This window comes from Schistocerca piceifrons, chromosome 1 (assembly GCF_021461385.2).
Source record: "Schistocerca piceifrons isolate TAMUIC-IGC-003096 chromosome 1, iqSchPice1.1, whole genome shotgun sequence".
Classification (NCBI taxonomy): Eukaryota; Metazoa; Arthropoda; class Insecta; order Orthoptera; family Acrididae; genus Schistocerca; species Schistocerca piceifrons.
The window spans coordinates 1,151,688,132-1,151,706,607 of NC_060138.1; positions in this window are offsets into that span (position 1 = coordinate 1,151,688,132).

Genomic DNA, 18,476 nt, shown 5'->3' on the forward strand with positions numbered 1-18,476 from the left:
ATAATTCTATAGAATTCAACAGAATAAAACACTTCTTTGCCTTTGCAGCACAGCCCAAAAGATTATTACACAGGTCAGTACTGACTTAAAGTCAGCGAAGTATGCTAGCAACATTGGCACAGAGAGATCTGTACGTGCAAAGTAAAGGTTTACTTTGAAAATAAACTGGTCTATGAAAAACTCAATAAACTACTAGTTGTAGTGTCACCAAAATTTTCAGCTGGACATGTCAGTTGAGGTATATTAGTAATATTTGATACGTGGGTGGCACAGGAGTTTCGTCAGGTTCGGATGGTACATGTCGCGCTTGTAAATAGATTCTCGCAGCCTTGTCCCTAGAGATGGAAGCTTGTGTCACCGAAATCTACTGCACTTAAACGGAAAACGCTAACTACTGCTGAGTGGATAAAAAAAAAGGAACGAAATAATATGAAATTTTTCTCCGTAAAGTTCTTATCAGCCGACGTCGTCATCATCGTCCAACACTACGCAAGCTACAAGAGAACTGAAGGTGGGTAAATAACACCAGCAGCCATGCACAAGCTGCATGGTTATGTATAATTGACGACCGTCAAGTATGGAGACGTCTGACAAAGGTATTATTCCAGGAATTAATTTCAGATTACAAATGATGATAAAAGTCGTTATAGTTTTTCTGTATTTCAGTCCTGCGATGGGTACACACTCATGTTCAGTCTGTACATCGAGGAAGCAATGAAGAAAATAAAAGAAATTTTTGCGAGTGGGACTGAAATTCATGGTGAAAGGATAAAAGTGATGAGAATCGATGATGTCATTACTACCATCAGTGAGTAAGAATTACGTGCCCTGTACATGACTGAAAATACTAATGAGCAAAGAATTTGATGTAAGAGTAAACCACGGAAAACGAAAATAGAGGAGGAGTAGCAGAAATGAGAACAGCGACAAATTAATCAAAATTAAGGCCTGCGTAACAGACGAGTGAAGAAATTCAGGTCTGTTTGATGGTTCAGATTCATCGACTGTGCGAAAAATGGGAAAGAAGAGACTCTAAGTGTTTGAGGTGTTGTGCTACAGATAGAGGTTAAAACTTAGATGGACTGATACGAATTGAGGTGGTTTTCCACAGAATCGGCGACGAAGGGAATACATGGAAAACACGGGCAAGAAGAAGGGACAGGATCATAGAACATGTGTTTAGATATCAGGGAATAACCTCCGCGAATTTCTCTCCTGTGCCAATCCTTTCATCTCAGAGTAGCTCTTGCAACCTAAGTCCTCAATTGGATGTATTCCATTCTCTGTCTTCCTCTATAGTGTGTGCCTTCTGCAGCTCCCTTAATACCATGGAAGTCACTCCATGATGTCTTAATAGATGCCCTGTCATCCTGTCTCTTCTCCTTGGCAGTGTTTTCTATATAAAACTTTCCTCGTCGGTTCTGCTCATTGCATGCCTCATCAGTCCATGTAATTTTTAACATTCTTCTGTAGGACCTTCATCTACTTTATTTTGTCCGTAGTGGAATAGGTATTTAGGTTATGTTTTAAATGTGTGTATGACGATTACCATGCCAAAAAAGGAACTGCACATATGGTAACGAAAAATACATTTTTGCAACACTGCACAGTCAGTATAACTTGGTCTTTTGTCTTTTACTTGATACATCGACAGTTTAAAATAACAATATTATAATAGGTAAATATAATTAAATTGATATTCACAAAACTTCCGATTGGAAAAAGAATGACACAAAGAAAAAACGAAACAAATGAAATAAGTTCGCACAGTGATTAAAATAATGTGACATAAACAGAAATAAAAAATTACATTTAAACCAATTAACTGAATAAAAGCAATGATCAAAGTCTTTTCGATAAATATTTAAAAATAAAAAAAAATACCTAACGAGATTGGAACCGACAAGCTCTTGTATGTAAAGCTATTATGCTATCTATTACTCCACGCAACCAGACTACGTAATGTGACTTTTTTAATGTTATTGAGCATCACGCAACATTACAAATTTTTTTTCGTCGATTATCGCCACGAGGGCCCAATAGGGTGGATGGCTGCAAGGTGTGATGCGTGGGATCTTAATCTGCATCACTGTGCATTTGGTTTCAAAATGTCGATCTCACATTTGGGGACTTCTCCTTGTTAGATGAAGAGGTTGCTGGCACATGAGAGAAACTCGTGACGGGTCGCATCAAAGCATTCGGAAGATTGGTGGCAAGTAAAAGAAAACTGCACCACTTGAGTACACATATTTAGTAAAGCATTAATTAATCAGTATTTAACTTTTACTTCGTATGTTTACCTAAAGTGTCCTTGAACCCGATCACTCCAACACATAATTACTGGCACAACAGGCAGTAAGAAATTTGTCGAGTGTTCACGCGGACATTGACGGAGAAATTAGCAGGAAAAACTTTCGGGTGGAAAGGATCCGACGCGTAATGTTCTCGCTGAAAGCGGAAAAGCTGAGAAGAGCAAAGGGGAGCTCGTGTGGTGGTGGTCAACGGTACACGCACCTCGTCTGCTTGACCCCTTCTCTCTCTCTCTCTCTCTCTCTTCGTGTTGTGTATGTGTGCGTGATTGTGTATGTGCGTATGTGAGGGCGCGTGGGCTTCTCCACTGGGGCGGCAACGGAGCGGGAAGCCAATTTTCCGCGGGGTCGCCGCAGTTTCGGCAAGTTGTGATTGCTGCTCCGCATCGCGCCGTTAAAAATACCGCAGAGCAGCCGTGCGTCCCTCCGACTGTGACACACACACACACACACACACACACACACACACACACACAACGCAACACACAAACGCAGACCAACCAACAAGCTGCCGCATGCATTCCGCCCTCCGAGCGCCTACGCTTGGTTTCCACGTGTATTCACTGCTGGCACCACATGCACGGGAACCAGTTCTGTTCAGTCCCGACGTAGAAGTCAGATCTTTTTTCTGTAGGTATTTGATACATTCACCTACATTTTATACATACAAACAACTGTCAAGAGATAGGGGATCCAGTATTAGAATCGGAATTTAAAAGAGCTTTGGAGGACTTACGGTCAAATAAGGCAGAAGGGATAGATAAAATTCCATCATAATTTCTAAAATCATTGGGGGAAGTGGCAACAAAACGACTATTCACGTTGGTGTGTAGAATATATGAGTCTGGCGACGTACCATCTGACTTTCGGAAAAGCATCATCCACACAATTCCGAAGACGGCAAGAGCTGACAAGTGCGAGAATTATCGCACAATCAGCTTAACAGCTCATGCATCGAAGCTGCTTACAAGAATAATATACAGAAGAATGGAAAAGAAAATTGAAAATGCGCTAGGTGACGATCAGTTTGGCTTTAGGAAAAGTAAAGGGACGAGAGAGGCAATTCTGACGTTACGACTAATAATGGAAGCAAGGCTAAAGAAAAATCAAGACACTTTCATAGGATTTGTCGACCTGGAAAAAGCGTTCGACAATATAAAATGGTGCAAGCTGTTCGAGATTCTGAAAAAAGTAGGGGTAAGCTATTGGGAGAGACGGGTCATATACAGTATGTACAACAACCAAGAGGGAATAATAAGAGTGGCCGATCAAGAACGAAGTGCTCGTATTAAGAAGGGTGTAAGACAAGGCTGTAGCCTTTCGCCCCTACTCTTCAATCTGTACATCGAGGAAGCAATGATGGAAATAAAAGAAAGGTTCAGGAGTGGAATAAAAATACAAGGTGAAAGGATATCAATGATACGATTCGCTGATGACATTGCTATCCTGAGTGAAAGTGAAGAAGAATTAAATGATCTGCTGAACGGAATGAACAGTCTAATGAGTACACAGTATGGTTTGAGAGTAAATCGGAGAAAGACGAAGGTAATGAGAAGTAGTAGAAATGAGAACAGCGAGAAACTTAACATCAGGATTGATGGTCACGAAGTCTATGAAGTTAAGGAATTCCGCTACCTAGGCAGTAAAATAACCAATGACGGACGGAGCAAGGAGGACATCAAAAGCAGGCTCGCTATGGCAAAAAAGGCATTTCTGGCCAAGAGAAGTCTACTAATATCAAATACCGGCCTTAATTTGAGGAAGAAATTTCTGAGGATGTACGTCTGGAGTACAGCATTGTAAGGTAGTAAAACATGGACTGTGGGAAAACCGGATCAGAAGAGAATGGAAGCATTTGAGATGTGGTGCTACAGACGAATGTTGAAAATTAGGTGGACTGATAAGGTAAGGAATGAGGAGGTTCTACGCAGAATCGGAGAGGAAAGGAATATGTGGAAAACACTGATAAGGAGAAGGGACAGGATGAGAAGACATCTGCTAAGACATGAGGGAATGACTTCCATGGTACTAGAGGGAGCTGTAGAGGGCAAAAACTGTAGAGGAAGACAGAGATTGGAATACGTCAAGCAAATAATTGAGGACGTAGGTTGCAAGTGCTACTCTGAGATGAAGAGGTTAGCACAGGAAAGGAATTCGTGGCGGGCCGCATCAAACCAGTCAGTTGACTGATGACAAATAAAAAAAAAAAAACCCTATCATATTTTAGTGCCATCCATGTACAACAAATCTGCGGTTGAGTAGCCGGCACGATAGCTCAGCATGTTCCGTCATAGGACTGGCTGCTCTCTGTAATAAAAAAAACTCAGTGAAGGGATCAACGATGACCTTCAACAGGTGCCATGTGACATCCACCACTATAAAATGCAACGATCTGTAATGGAAAAAACGGGGAAGCGATTTTAACAAGTAATCGAAACGTTCTGTGTCGCTGTTTCGAACCTAGCAACTGCTTCAATTTTGAATAAAAATCATCAGAAATGGCGGCCGGAAGACTTTCAGCATAAGAAGTCACTCTTGTCAAATAGAGCAGATGAGCGGACAGACGTTTAGGGCACTCTCGCTCCTTTGCGTTGGGAAACTGCCCCGTACAGGCAGAAGAATCGACAATTATCCTCGGCATGGAGACAACCGCATTAAAGACAAGTAGAGTGTATCCACACTACCGACATGTGGACTGTAACTGAAAAAGTGCCATGATGATCTCTCCATTGGCAAAAGATCCCGGACTAGTCCGCCATTCGGATCTCCGGGAGGGTACTGCCAACGTGGAGGTGACGATGAGAAAAAGATTGAGTTACCAGAGAAAGAAAAACGTTCTAGGAGTCGGGGTATGAAATGTCAGCAGTTTGAGCGTGGCAGCCAAGCTAGAAAATATGGAAAGGGAAACGCAAAGACTCAGTCTCGATATAGTGGGATCGGTGAAGTGAAATAGAAAGAGATCAGGATTTGTGGCCAGGGTAATATTGACAGCAGCCGAAAATGGTGTAATAGATTAGATTATATTAGATTAGTACTTGTTCCATAGATCATGAATACGACACTTCGTAATAATGTGGAACGTGTCAGGTTAATAAAAGGTGTCTATACAGGATATTACATTAGACAAAATATTACATGACACTCTTTTTTTTTTGTCGAGGTTGGAAAATTACCCACTTACTACATCCAAAAATTCATCTAATGAGTAGAAGGAGTTGCCATTAATAAATTCTTTTAATTTCCTTTTAAATGCTATATGGCTATCTGTCAGACTTTTGATGCTATTAGGTAAGTGACCAAAGACTTTTGTGGCAGCATAATTTATCCCCTTCTGAGCCAAAGTTAGATTTAACTTTGAGTAGTGAAGATCATCCTTTATCCTAGTGTTGTAGCCGTGTACACTGCTGTTACTTTGAATTCGTTCGGATTGTTAATAACAAATTTCATAAGTGAATATATATATTGTGAGGCTACAGTGAAGATTTCTAGCTCTTTAAATCAGTGTCTACAGGATGATCTTGATGAGCGCCAGCAATTATTCTGATTACACGCTTTTGTGCAATGAACATTCAATGATGAGTTACCCCAGAATATGATGCCATACGAAAGCAGAGAATGAAAATAGGCGTGGTAAGCTAATTTACTCAGATATATATCGCCAAAATTTGCATGACCCTAATAGCATAAGTAGGTTAACTCAAACGTTTCAGCAGATCCTCAGTGCGTTTTCTCCAGTTCAACCCCTCATCAATGCATACACCTAGAAATTTTGAATATTCTACCTTAGCTATCGATTTCTGATCGAAGTCTATATTTATTAATGGGGTCATTCCATTTACTGTGTGGAACTGTATATACTGTGTTTTGTTAAAGTTTAATGAGAGCCCATTTGCAGAGAACCACTAAATGATTTTCTGAAAAACATTGTTTACAATTTCACCAGTTAATGCTTGTCTGTCGGGTGTGATAGCTATACTTGTATCATCGGCAAAAAGTACCAGCTTTGCATCTTCGTGAATATAGAATGGCAAGTCATTAATATATATTAAGAACAGCAGAGGAACCAAGACCGAACCTTGCGGTACCCCATTCTTGATTGTTCCCCAGTTTGAGAAATCACCAGTTTCTTGCATATTATGTGAACTGTTTATTTCAACTTTCTGCACTCTTCCAGTTAGGTATGATTTAAACTATTTGAGCACAGGAGTAGGACTCGTTACGAATTGGAAGGTAGACCACAGAGTGTGTTACTGTTAAAGATTCAGTGATAGTATGGTTCTCATGAGATTAGACAACAATAGTTCAGGTATACGTACCAACGTCGCGGGTAGAAGATGAAGACATAGAAGGTACATGACGACAATGAATAGATAATCCAACATGTAAAGGGGGTCTAAAGCTTCCATCTTGTCTGGTGTGACAGGTGAAGATAGCAAAACGAAAGCCGAAGTTTTAAATTCCAAGCTCAAGAAACCGTTCACGCAGGAGAATCGTACAAACATACTGTCGTTTGACCATTGAACAGACTCCCTTATGGACGGCAAAATAATAAGCATCCCTGGCCTAGAGAAACATCTGAAGGAGTTGAAAACAAGTAAGTTATCAGGTCCGGATGGAAACCCATTTCGGTGAATCTCTCGCCCAGCGCAAAATACCAAGCGACTGGAAAAAGGCGCAGCTGACTGAAGTATATAAAAAGGTAAGATAACGGTCCAGCAAAATTACGGACCAACGTGCGTAATTTCTGTTTACTGCACAATCTTTGAACATATTCAAAGTTCAAACATAACAAACTTTCTTGAGATTGAGAAACTTATGACCATCAGTCAGCATGGTTTCAGAAGGCATCGTTACTGAGAAACTTAGCTTGCCCTTTTCTCACACGGTATATTGAGAACTACGAATGAAGAGCAACAGGCAGATTCAATATTTATAGACTTCCGGTAAGGGTTTAATGCAGTACCCCGTTGCAGGCTGTTAAAGAAGGTGCGTGCATATGGAATAGGTTCACAGATATGTGAGGGCTCTTATGTTACAGAACCCAGTATGATGTCCTCGACAGCATTTTGATCAGAGACAAGCCTATCGCCAGGAGTGCCCCAGGGAAGAGTGATAGACCCGCTGTTGTTCTCTATATACAAACAAGTTTAGGCGGACAGGGTTGGCAGCAATCCGCGGTTGTTTTGCTGAAGATGCTTTGGTGTACAGTAACCTGTCGAAGATGAGTGAATATAGGACGATACGAGATGACTCAGACTAAATTTCTAGTTGGTGTCATTAATGGCAGGTTGCTTTAAATGCAGAAAAATGTAAGCTAATGCGGATGAGTAGGAAAAACAAACCCGCAATGTTTGGATACAGCATTAGTAGTGTCCTTTCTGACACAGCCAAATCATTTAAATATCTGGGCGCAACGTTGCAAAGCGACATGAAATGGTACGAATATGTGAGGATTATGGTAGGAAAGGCGAATGGTCGATTTCGGCTTACTTGGAGAATTCTAGGAATGTGTGGCTCAGCTGTAAAGGAGACCGCATATAGGATGCTAATGCGACCTGATCTTCAGTACTGCTTGAGTGTTTGGGGTCCGTACCAGGTCGGATTAAAGGAAGACATGGAAGAAATTCAAAGGCGGGCTGCTAGATTTGTTACTGAAAGGTTCGAACAACATGCAAGTATTACGCAGGTCCTTCCGGAACTCAAACGGGAATCGCTGGAGCGAAGGCGACGATCTTTTCGCGGAACACTATTGAGAAAATTCAGAGAACCGGCATCTTAAGCTGACTGCAGAACGCTTCTGTTGCCTCCAACATACATTGCGTGTAAGGACCACGAATATAAGATACGAGAAATTAGGGCTCATACGGTGGCATTTAGACAGTCTTTTTTCCCTCGTTCTATTTGCGAGTGGAACAGGAAAGAAAATTATTAGTAGTCGTGCGGGGTACTCTTCTTCATGCGCCATAAGATGGATTGTCAGTATCGATGTACACGTGGATGTAGATGTAGAGAGGAAAAATCTAATAATCATGGGGGTCTGCAACGTGGTTATAGGGGAAGCAGTAGAAGAAAGAGCTACGGGAAAATATGGGCTCCGTAGTAGGAATGAGAGAGGAGAAAGACTGATTCCTGCCATAAGTTTTAGAGAAATGAAATGATGGCCGGGAGTCCCCATATGGGGAAGTTCGGCCGCCTGGTTGCAATTCTTTTCAGTTGACCCTACATAAGGCGACTTGCGAGTCGATGATGATAAAATGATGACGAGGGCAACCCAACACCCAGTCGCCGAGAGGATAAGATCTTCACCCAAATGGAAAACGAACCCGAGTCCGCTGATTCGCAGTCAGATGCGTTGAACACTTTTTTTTTTAATCTCATTTTGTTCGCTTTTGTTCGTTGCATCTGCTCGGGGCGGACGTCGTAAGACATCCGTTTAAGTTCGTTGTTGATCGATTAGCACAGTTTTTTTTTTTTTTATTACAGAGGGCTGCTAACCCTCTGACCGAACCACTCAGCTAAGGGGGCAGACTTCGACGTGATAACACCAAACACACTGTTAAAAATTCAAAGGAGGAGGAGACATACTTGTAAAAGGCCTGGAAATAGGGAAAGATGACAGATGGATTACCTCACGACCAGATAGAGAATAATCAGATACTGGATTGCAAGGCGTACCCAGGAGCAGATATAGACTGAGATCACGATTTAGTAATGAGGCAGAGCAGACTGGAGTTTAAGAGACTCATCCGGAAGAACCAGTAGGGGCCGGCCGTTGTGCCCGAGCGGTTCTAGGCGCTTCTGTACGGAACCGCGCTGCTGCTACGGTCGCAGGTTCGAATCCTGCCTCGGACATGGATGTGTGTGATGTCCTCAGGTTAGTTACGTTTAAGTAGTTCTATGTCAAGGCGACTGATGACCTCAGATATTAAATCCCATAGTGCTTAGAGTAATTTGAACCATTTTGTGAATCAGTATGGAAGGAAGTAGGTTACTGACGTAGTGAGGAATGATGAGATGCATTTAAAGTTTGCTGAGGATGTGGACAATGCGATAATGAATATCAGAGTAGGTAGTTCGGGGAAGAAGAGTGGACTTAATCTGAAAAGGGCAGTCACAGATGTTCGACCGATAAGCATAGGTACATGATAGGTAACTGTGAAGAAACCTTGGGTAACAGAAGAAAGAAGGAAGTTGGGAATATTTCAGGGAGACACAGGAAAATAGAAATTGCAGGGAAGCCGATGGGTAATAGCTGCAGGAAAAATGTGCAGAAATTGAAATAGAAATGATCGTTGGAAGGACTGACTAATCATGTAGAAAAGTCAAAACAATCTTTGCTTCAATCAAAAGCAACGGCTGCAACATTAAGAGTGAAATGGGAATTCCGCTGTTAAAGCTAGAAGACAGAGCGGATGAAGGTGAAGGAAGAGATTAGCGTTTAACGTACCGTCGACAACGAGGTCATTAGAGACTGAGCACAAGCTCGGATTAGGGAAGGATGCGGAAGGAAATCGGCCGATCTCTTTCAATGGAACTATCCGGACAATTGCCTGGAGTGATTTAGGAAGTCGCAGAAAACCTAAATCAGGGGGGCCAGAAGCGTGTTTGAACCGTCGTCCTTCCGAATACGACTGTAGTATCCTAATCACTGCACCACCTCGCTCGGTGAAAGAGCGGAGAGGTGAAAAGAGTGCTTTGAAGGGATCTGTGATATGTCGAATTGTCTTATGATGTGACAGAAGAAGAAAGTGGAGTCGACAAGGAAGAGATAGGGGATGCAGTATTAGAGTCAGAATTTACAAGTGTTTTCGAAGACTTCAGATCAAGTAAGGCAGAAGAAAAAAAAGCACTCTGTCTTCAGACCATGAGTGGCCTACCGGGACCATCCGACCGCCGTGTCATCCTCCGTGGAGGATGCAGATAGGAGGGGCATGGGGTCACCACACTGCTCTCCCGGCCGTTATGATGGTATTCTTGACCGAAGCCGCTACTGTTCGGTCGAGTAGCTCCTCAATTGGCATCACGAGGCTGAGTGCGCCCCGAAAAATGGCAACAGCGCATGGCGACTGGATGGTCACCCATCCAAGCGCCGGCCACGACCAACAGCGCTTAACTTCGGTGATCTCACGGGAACCGGTATATCCACTGCGGCAAGGCCGTTGCCAAGTAAGGCAGAAGGGATAGATAATATTCCATCGGAATTTCTAAAATCGCTGGGGGAGGTACGCAATCAAACAATTGTTCAGGCTGGTGTGCAGGATCTATGAGACTGCAACATACCGTCAGACGTTCAGGAAAATATCATCCTCACAATTCGTAAGATAGCAAGGGCACGTAAGTGGGAAAAGCATCGCACAATCAGCTTAACATCTCTTGCCTATACAGAAAAAGGCAAAAAAATTGAGGATCTGTTAGATGACAATGAGTTTGGCTTTGGGAAAGATGAGATAGTCCTGATGTTGAGCTCCATGATGGAAGCAAGACTGGAGAGATATCGGAACACGTACATAGAAGTTTTCGACATGGAAAAAGCTTTCGACAATGTAATGGTGCAAAGAATAGATAAAAATTAGGAACACAGTCAGGCAATTGCGATTATTTCTGACCAGCGTTTCTCTCAGGTATTTACTACTTTCAACCGAATCGTTTTGCTTGAGAGCAAAGTCGTTTTCCTTACCAGGGCTGGACAAGGGGCGACGAAATGAGAACGGAGTTCACAATGTTAAGTAGGAGGTTCGGAAGTTGGGCCGTTAAGTGCGCCCCATAAACGCAGAGCAGCGAGTTATTACGGTTTTCCGCGGCGGGGCGTTTGAAGTTGGTGCTCCGCTCCCTGTCATCGTCCGTATCGGAAATTAAGCGTCCGAGGCAGTGTTTGCGCCCGTCGAGCGATGGTTACAACTGTTGACGGCGATATTGCGCTCGAGCAAACATCCTTTAACTGTTTCAGATCAGGTCTCGTTGTAATAGCGGCAGTCATAATTCTCCACTCTACAGTCCCTTGGACGGCGTAGTAGCGGTCGTCCGGAATTGCCGGCATTTATTATTTGTGACAGAAGTTCGGATAATAATGTTCCGAAAAGAGAGGATGAGAAACTACTCATCGCGCGAGTTATCGTATATCGTAAAAGATGGAACAGTCGCAGTTAATTCCAACTGCATTATTAAAGGGATTCGCATTCGTATGTCAGTGGCCATCATTGTAACCATACGTGAGTAGATAACACCGACTTAAGACTGTACCACTGAATCTTAATCTGAGACATGCCTATCATGCAGTCGGTTTTATGTCGTTCCTTTTCGAATCTCGATGACAATCTTCACACAATTTACTGTTGTTACGGTTCACATTTACTAGCACAGATTTCGATGATGACATTACTTTCCTCAAAGTCAACACTAATTAGGGGACGTTTGGGCAGAAAAAAACAGACTAATGAGTACAGAATACAGAGTAAAGTAAACGGAAGAAAGACGAAAGTATTGAGGAGTAACAGAAATCAGATTGGTAATAATATGATCAAAACTGGTGGCCAACAGGTAAATGAAATGCGTTGCCTTGGAAGCAAAATAACACACGACGGGCAAAGCAAAGAAAACATAAGAACAGCGTAGCACAGGCGAAGAGGGAAATCCTGGCCAAAAGAACTACCAGACATCGGCCTTAATTTGAGGAACAAATTTCTGAGAATATATGTTTGGAGCATAGCATTACATGGAAGCAAATCATGGATTGTGGGAACCCGGTTGTTTAAAATTAGATGGACTGAAAAAACAAGAAATTAGGACGTTCTCAGCACGATCGGTGAGGACTATGGAACTGGAGCGAGCTGTAATGGGCAAAAACTGTATGGGAAGGCAGCGACTAGAAGGCATCCCACCAACAATGAGGGCGTTGGTAGCAAGTGCTATCTGTGAGGTGAAGAGGTTGATGCACGAGATAAAATAGTGAGGTGTCGCATCAGACCAGTCAGGAGTTTGTTGAAAGAAAGCGCTTTACATTGATTGACGGCTAATAATGTAACGGAACAGAAGTGGGTCTATCTGCCTACTTACGCTAGATGCAACCTATTTGTTTACGTAGTCATCTGCAGGTTTTAGCACAAGGCGTTGAAACTTTTTGGGTCTTTTGGCCATTCTGCACACGGAGCGGATTTTTCCGGAGGCGCAACTTGGCACCATTTCAGTCGGAACTTCCCAGTTGCTCCGGTTCAACAGGAAGCGAAAGAATTGCTTAACGACCAACTTTTGTGAACCAGGGATAGAGTCGCTTCCTCGAGGCCCACATATAAAGTGAATCATGTATTTGACCCTAGATAGTGTTTGATAAATAGCATAAGAAAGACCTGCAATCTCAGACATTTTTTGAATGGGTGATTTATTTCCCCCTAATTAGTTTCGGGCACAGACACATGTCAGACGTTGGCGAAGATTTTTCACACAGATTTCACATTTCTTCGCGTAATGTAACACGATTTTCATGCTTTTCTTGTATCCAAAAGCTTTTACGTTATGTACAAAATCTTGAAACTTTACTTAGTTGAAGAAATGTTTTGTTTTTTACACTTGAGCACAGAGGCTGCATCATCGATATATGATACATTAAAGTTGAACTAGACCAAAGACAAGTTAACGGGCAGACGTGTTTACATCTGACGTCATGTCAGCTTGTGATTTGATTGGCTGAACCAAACGACAGGACGTCTGGATGGCACGTTGCGAAAGCCAATTAATTAAACGAAGAAAGCAAGACTGAACAGTAATGGAATAATTCTACAGCTATTACTGAAAAGTTTCCTTTCTTTTCTTAATCTTTATTTATACAGCTGCTGCTGTTCACACGATCCTTCATAGATAAACAGAGTCAAGCCTAGAAGAAGTAAATCCTACATTTTGCTGAGAAAGAAGTAGAGATGAATTTGTTCGAAGAAACAGAAACTTACTGCCACCTTCACAAAATACCTGACTGCATTTTCAATGACCACCTTTAATTAGATTATTATTAAAAGACTTTATTCGACATCGCCAATACTTTTTATTAGTTACATGAATAGCTTCAATCACGATCCAGGCTACAAAAAGAAAAAAAAAATATACATCATACATGTACTATTACTGCATCATCTTGTTTTTTGGTACAGCCAATCAAATCACTAGTTGACGTGACGTCTTGTGTAAAGACACGTGTCCGAATGTTTGTCTTCAGTCAAGTTCAAGTTACCCTTATTATCTATCAACGACACATACCCCTATGGTGCAAAGTATGAAACGAAATCTTTCCTCAAGTAAGTAAAATACAAATACCGTGTATGAAAGGTTAAAGTTTTTGTGACCAAGAAACGCATAAATATTCTAATCCTCGATGCTCTCTGATTGTGGGTCCAGACAAAAAATTTATTACTGTGACATAAATCATCCATCAAAAAATTTTGGCTCATCTTAATTTATTCATTAGTGACATTTACGGAAACAGCCACGGTGTTTTAAAACCATTATTAATATAATAAAGTTCTTATTAAGTTAAGGATACTGATAGCATATTTTCACTTTGACGAATAGTCACAATGGTCTCATAAAACAGCGAACAGCTGTTAACGTAACCTTATTACTTACCGAGCAGCAAGTACTATATTAGTTTTTTCAGGCGAAATGTTGCTGTTCATGAAGGAAATGAATTTCCTGTATGAGTCAGCGATCATTGGCACATTTTGTGAATAAATCCGTCAAGACCGCTTATTGAAACTTCTTTATTCATTAAGACGTTTCGGCTGCTACCATCAAAAGATATAAAAAAGCTTAGTATTCCTACAAGAAGGTTCTACGTCAGCACTAAAACCTACACCTAATCGGTGCTGCCCGATTAGGCATAGATTTTAGCACCTAAACTTTTTTATGTCTGATGATGGCAGCAGCCGAAACGTCGTAGTAAATAAAGAAATCCTAAGAGGCAATCTACACGATTTAATTTACGAAATTACACAGTGTTTCGGTTCCAGAACAGTTTAGCAGTTCGAAATGGTTAGTGCTACTCTTACGTATTCTCCATAAGATAGCATATTGTCAGCTAATTCCTCGTTTAAATGATCTTATAACATTATTTGCCAGGACACACGAACTGGGCCGCCTGGTGCAAGTCTTTTCATTTCACGCCATTCCGGTGACTTGCTTGTCAATGGTGGTGAATTAATGATGACAACAACACAACGCCCAGTCACAGAGCGGATAACAATTCGAACCCAGCCGGGAATCGGACCCAGCCCCTGCACGGCAGTCAACCACACTGACCACTTTTTTAAAAAATATATCGCAAAATTGAGCTGTGTCGGGAAGCGGTCAGGGGTCGACCTGTTCCACCCCTCCCCCACCCCCGCCTGGCTCCCACGGGACGACAGACGTGACTGAAAGGGAATTAGATCAAGGTAGCCGAGAACAATAGTCATGTATGTACAAGACGAGAGTGGGTCAGCTTAACAGGCCGTTCCGTAGGGGGAGGAGGGGGGGGGGGGGGAGGAAGGTACTGGGTGAGTTCGCAACATCCCGAGGAGACGAATAAATAAACTAAAATTTAAACCACACATACAAAATAAGTAGTCGGGCACGCCGTTCATCCTGCACGCAATCTTGTCGTTGGCCTGGACATGCTGGTACGCAACACAAATGATCGTATACGTGCCAAGAACGTAGGGGGGGAGGGGGGAGATAGTTGATCTTGCTGCGCAAATGGTTGGCAGAGGTCCGACACCATATGTGGGTCAACATTCGAGCCCACTGTGAGCTGCCAGTGTATGGCATCAAAAATCAAATGTGGAGTGTGGGGGATACTGGAAAAGTTGTGCGATCGCCTGACCATGGAACCACGTGATAGTATGATGCTTATAGCTGGAGGAAACGAGAAGTGTGCGGAAGAAATAGGAGACGGGGATGGACCGTAGATAGCGGAGCGCGGAGGAAGCAGAACGATATACACTGAAGCGCCAAAGGAACTGGTTTGGCATGCGTATTCAAATATAGAGCTATGTAAACAGACAGAGTACGGCGCTGCACTCGGCAACGCCTATAAAAGACAAGTGTCTGGCGCAGATCGGTTACTGCTGCTACAATGGCAGGTTATCAAGATTTGAGTGAGTTTGAACGTGGTGTTATAGTCGGCGCACGAGCGATGGGACACAGCATAGCCGAGGTGACGATGAAGTGGGGATATTCCCTTACGACTATTTCACGAGTGTACCGTGAATATCAGGAATCCGGTAAAACATCAAATCGCTGCGGCCGGAGAAAGATTCTGCAAGAATGGGGCCAGCGAAGCCTGAAGAGAATTGTTCAACGTGAGAGAAGTGCAACCCGTCCGCAAATTGCTACAGATTTCATTGCTGGCCCATCTACAAGGGTCAACATACGAACCATTCAACGAAACATCATCGATATAGGCTTTCGGAGTCGAAGGCCCACTCGTGTACCTTTGATGACTGGAAACATATCGCCTGGTCAGACAAGTCTCTTTCCAAATTATATCAAGCGGATGGACGTGTACGGGTATGGAGACAACCTCATGTATCCATGGACCGTATATGTCAGCAGGGGACTGTTCGAGATGGTGGAGGCTCTCTAATGGTGTGAGGAGTGATATGGAACTCCTGATACATCTACATACGACTCTGATAGGTGACAGATACGTAGGTATCCTGACTGATCACCGGCACCCATTCATTTCCATTGTGCATTCCGACGGACTTGGGCAATTCCAGCAGGACAATGCGACACCCCACACGTCCAAAAATTGTTGCAGAGAGGCTCCAGGAACACTCCTCTGAGTTTAAACATTTCCACTGGCCATCGAACTCCCCACGCATGAACATTGTTGAGCATATCCGGGTTGCGTTGCAACGTGCTCTTCAGAGGAGACCTCCACCCCTCGTACTCTTATGGATTAATGGACTGCCCTGCAGAATTCATGCTGTAGGTTCCCTTCATCACTACTTGAGACATTAGTTGAGTCCATGCTACATCGTGTTGCGACACTTTTACGTGTTCGCGGGGCCCTACACGATATTGGGTAGGTGAAGCAGTTTCTTTGGCTCTTCAGTGTACACCGTATGAGGAACCAGACCTCGTCCTAATAGCCGTTGTGCACAGGAGTGATGCGACAATTCATCCTAGTGTTCACAGAGTAGTCTTGCACGGTGCAAGACTTGTAAACAGGAGCCGAATCGTCTTGGAACACAGCTTGACCGCTGGGGAACAAATATTGCACCATTCATTTGACCAGCTAAAAGGGTCACACAATCTTGGCAGTAAAGCGTCGTTGCAGAGTAACTATGGGGCCCAAGGAATACCACCATATGGATGCCCAAATCTTCAGCCAACCCCCGCATTATTTTACACCTGGGACTTAAATGCGGCCGGAAGTTGGAAACAGTGACCAATAAGATTCATCCGGTTCCACGTTTGCCCAAAAATGTTCAAATGTGAGTGAAATCTTATGCGACTCAACTGCTAAGGTCATCAGTCCCTAAGCTTACACACTACTTAACCTAAGGACAAACACACATACGCAAGCCCGAGGGAGGACTCGAACCTCCGCCAGGACCAGCCGCACAGTCTATGGCTGCAGCGCCTTTGACCGCTCGGCTAATCCCGCGCGGCACACGTTTCCCCCTTAGGGGCATCTGCATTGGTTTTCGAATTATATCTCACTCTGTAGTTCCCAGTTTAAGGAAACTCTTTCGTATTGTTTATGTGCTGACACGAGTGACTTCTGCACCTGTTGTCTCCTTATTTTTCGTCACAATCCTCTCCGACGCTCGTCCATCACGACCACCGACCTCATGCTTTCGTCTGCGTTGTGACTTAGCGGATGGTGCATGCGGTGTAAACCTTGGATACGGTGTTATCTGAAACACCACACATCTCGACTCCCCACCGTACGGCCACCAAAAATTTGCCCACGTTCGACGTCACACAGCTCCGATACAAAACACCGACACCTACATATAACTGATACTAGCAACGCGTTTGAGACAGTGCACTGGTGCTGTTCGTAGTATAATCCAACAGCGCAACGTGCAGAATTGGCTAGCATCTGCATTTATGTGTAAGCACGCATTTCTCGCAATGTTTTCATATTTATGTCCAACCCGACCTCGGGGAAGATCAGTTTGGATTCCGCAGAAATGTTGGAACACGTGAGGCAATACTGACCCTACGACTTATCTTAGAAGAAAGATTAAGGAAAGGCAAACCTACGTTTCTAGCATTTGTAGACTTAGAGAAAGCTTTTGACAATGTTGATTGGAATACTCTGTTTCAAATTCTGAAGGTGGCAGGGGTAAAATACAGGGAGCGAAGGCTATTTACAATTTGTACAGAAACCAGATGGCTGTTATTAGAGTCGAGGGATATGAAAAGAAAGCAGTGGTTGGGAAGGGAGTGAGACAGGGTTGTAGCCTATCCCCGATATTATTCAATCTGTATATTGAGCAAGCAGTAAAGGAAACAAAAGAAAAGTTCGGAGTAGGTATTAAAATCCATGGAGAAGAAATAAAAACTTTGAGGTTCGCCGATGACATTGTAATTCTGTCAAAGACAGCAAACGACTTGGAAGATCAGTTGGATGGAATGGACAGTGTCTTGAAAGGAGGATATAAGATGCACATCAACAAAAGCAAAGCGAGGAATATGGAATGTAGTTGAATTAAGTCGGGTGATGCTGAGGGAATTAGATTAGGAAATGAGACACTTAAAGTGGTAAAGGTGTTTTGATATTTGGGGAGCAAAATAACTGATGATGGTCGAAGTAGAGAGGATATAAAACGTAGACTGGCAATGGCAAGGAAAGCGTCTCTGAAGAAGAGAAATTTGTTAACATCGAGTGCAGATTTAAGTGTCAGGAAGTCGTTTCTGAAAGTATTTGTATGCAGTGTAGCCATGTATGGAAGTGAAACGTGGACGATAAATAGTTTGGACAAGAAGAGAATAGAAGCTTTCGAAATGTGGTGCTACAGAATAATGCTGAAGATTATATGGGTAGATCACATAGGTAATGAGGAGGTATTGAATAGAATTGGGGAGAAGAGGAGTTTGTGGCACAACTTGACCAGAAGAAGGGATCGGTTGGTAGGACATATTCTGAGGCATCAAGGGATCACCAATTTAGTATTGGAGGGCAGCGCG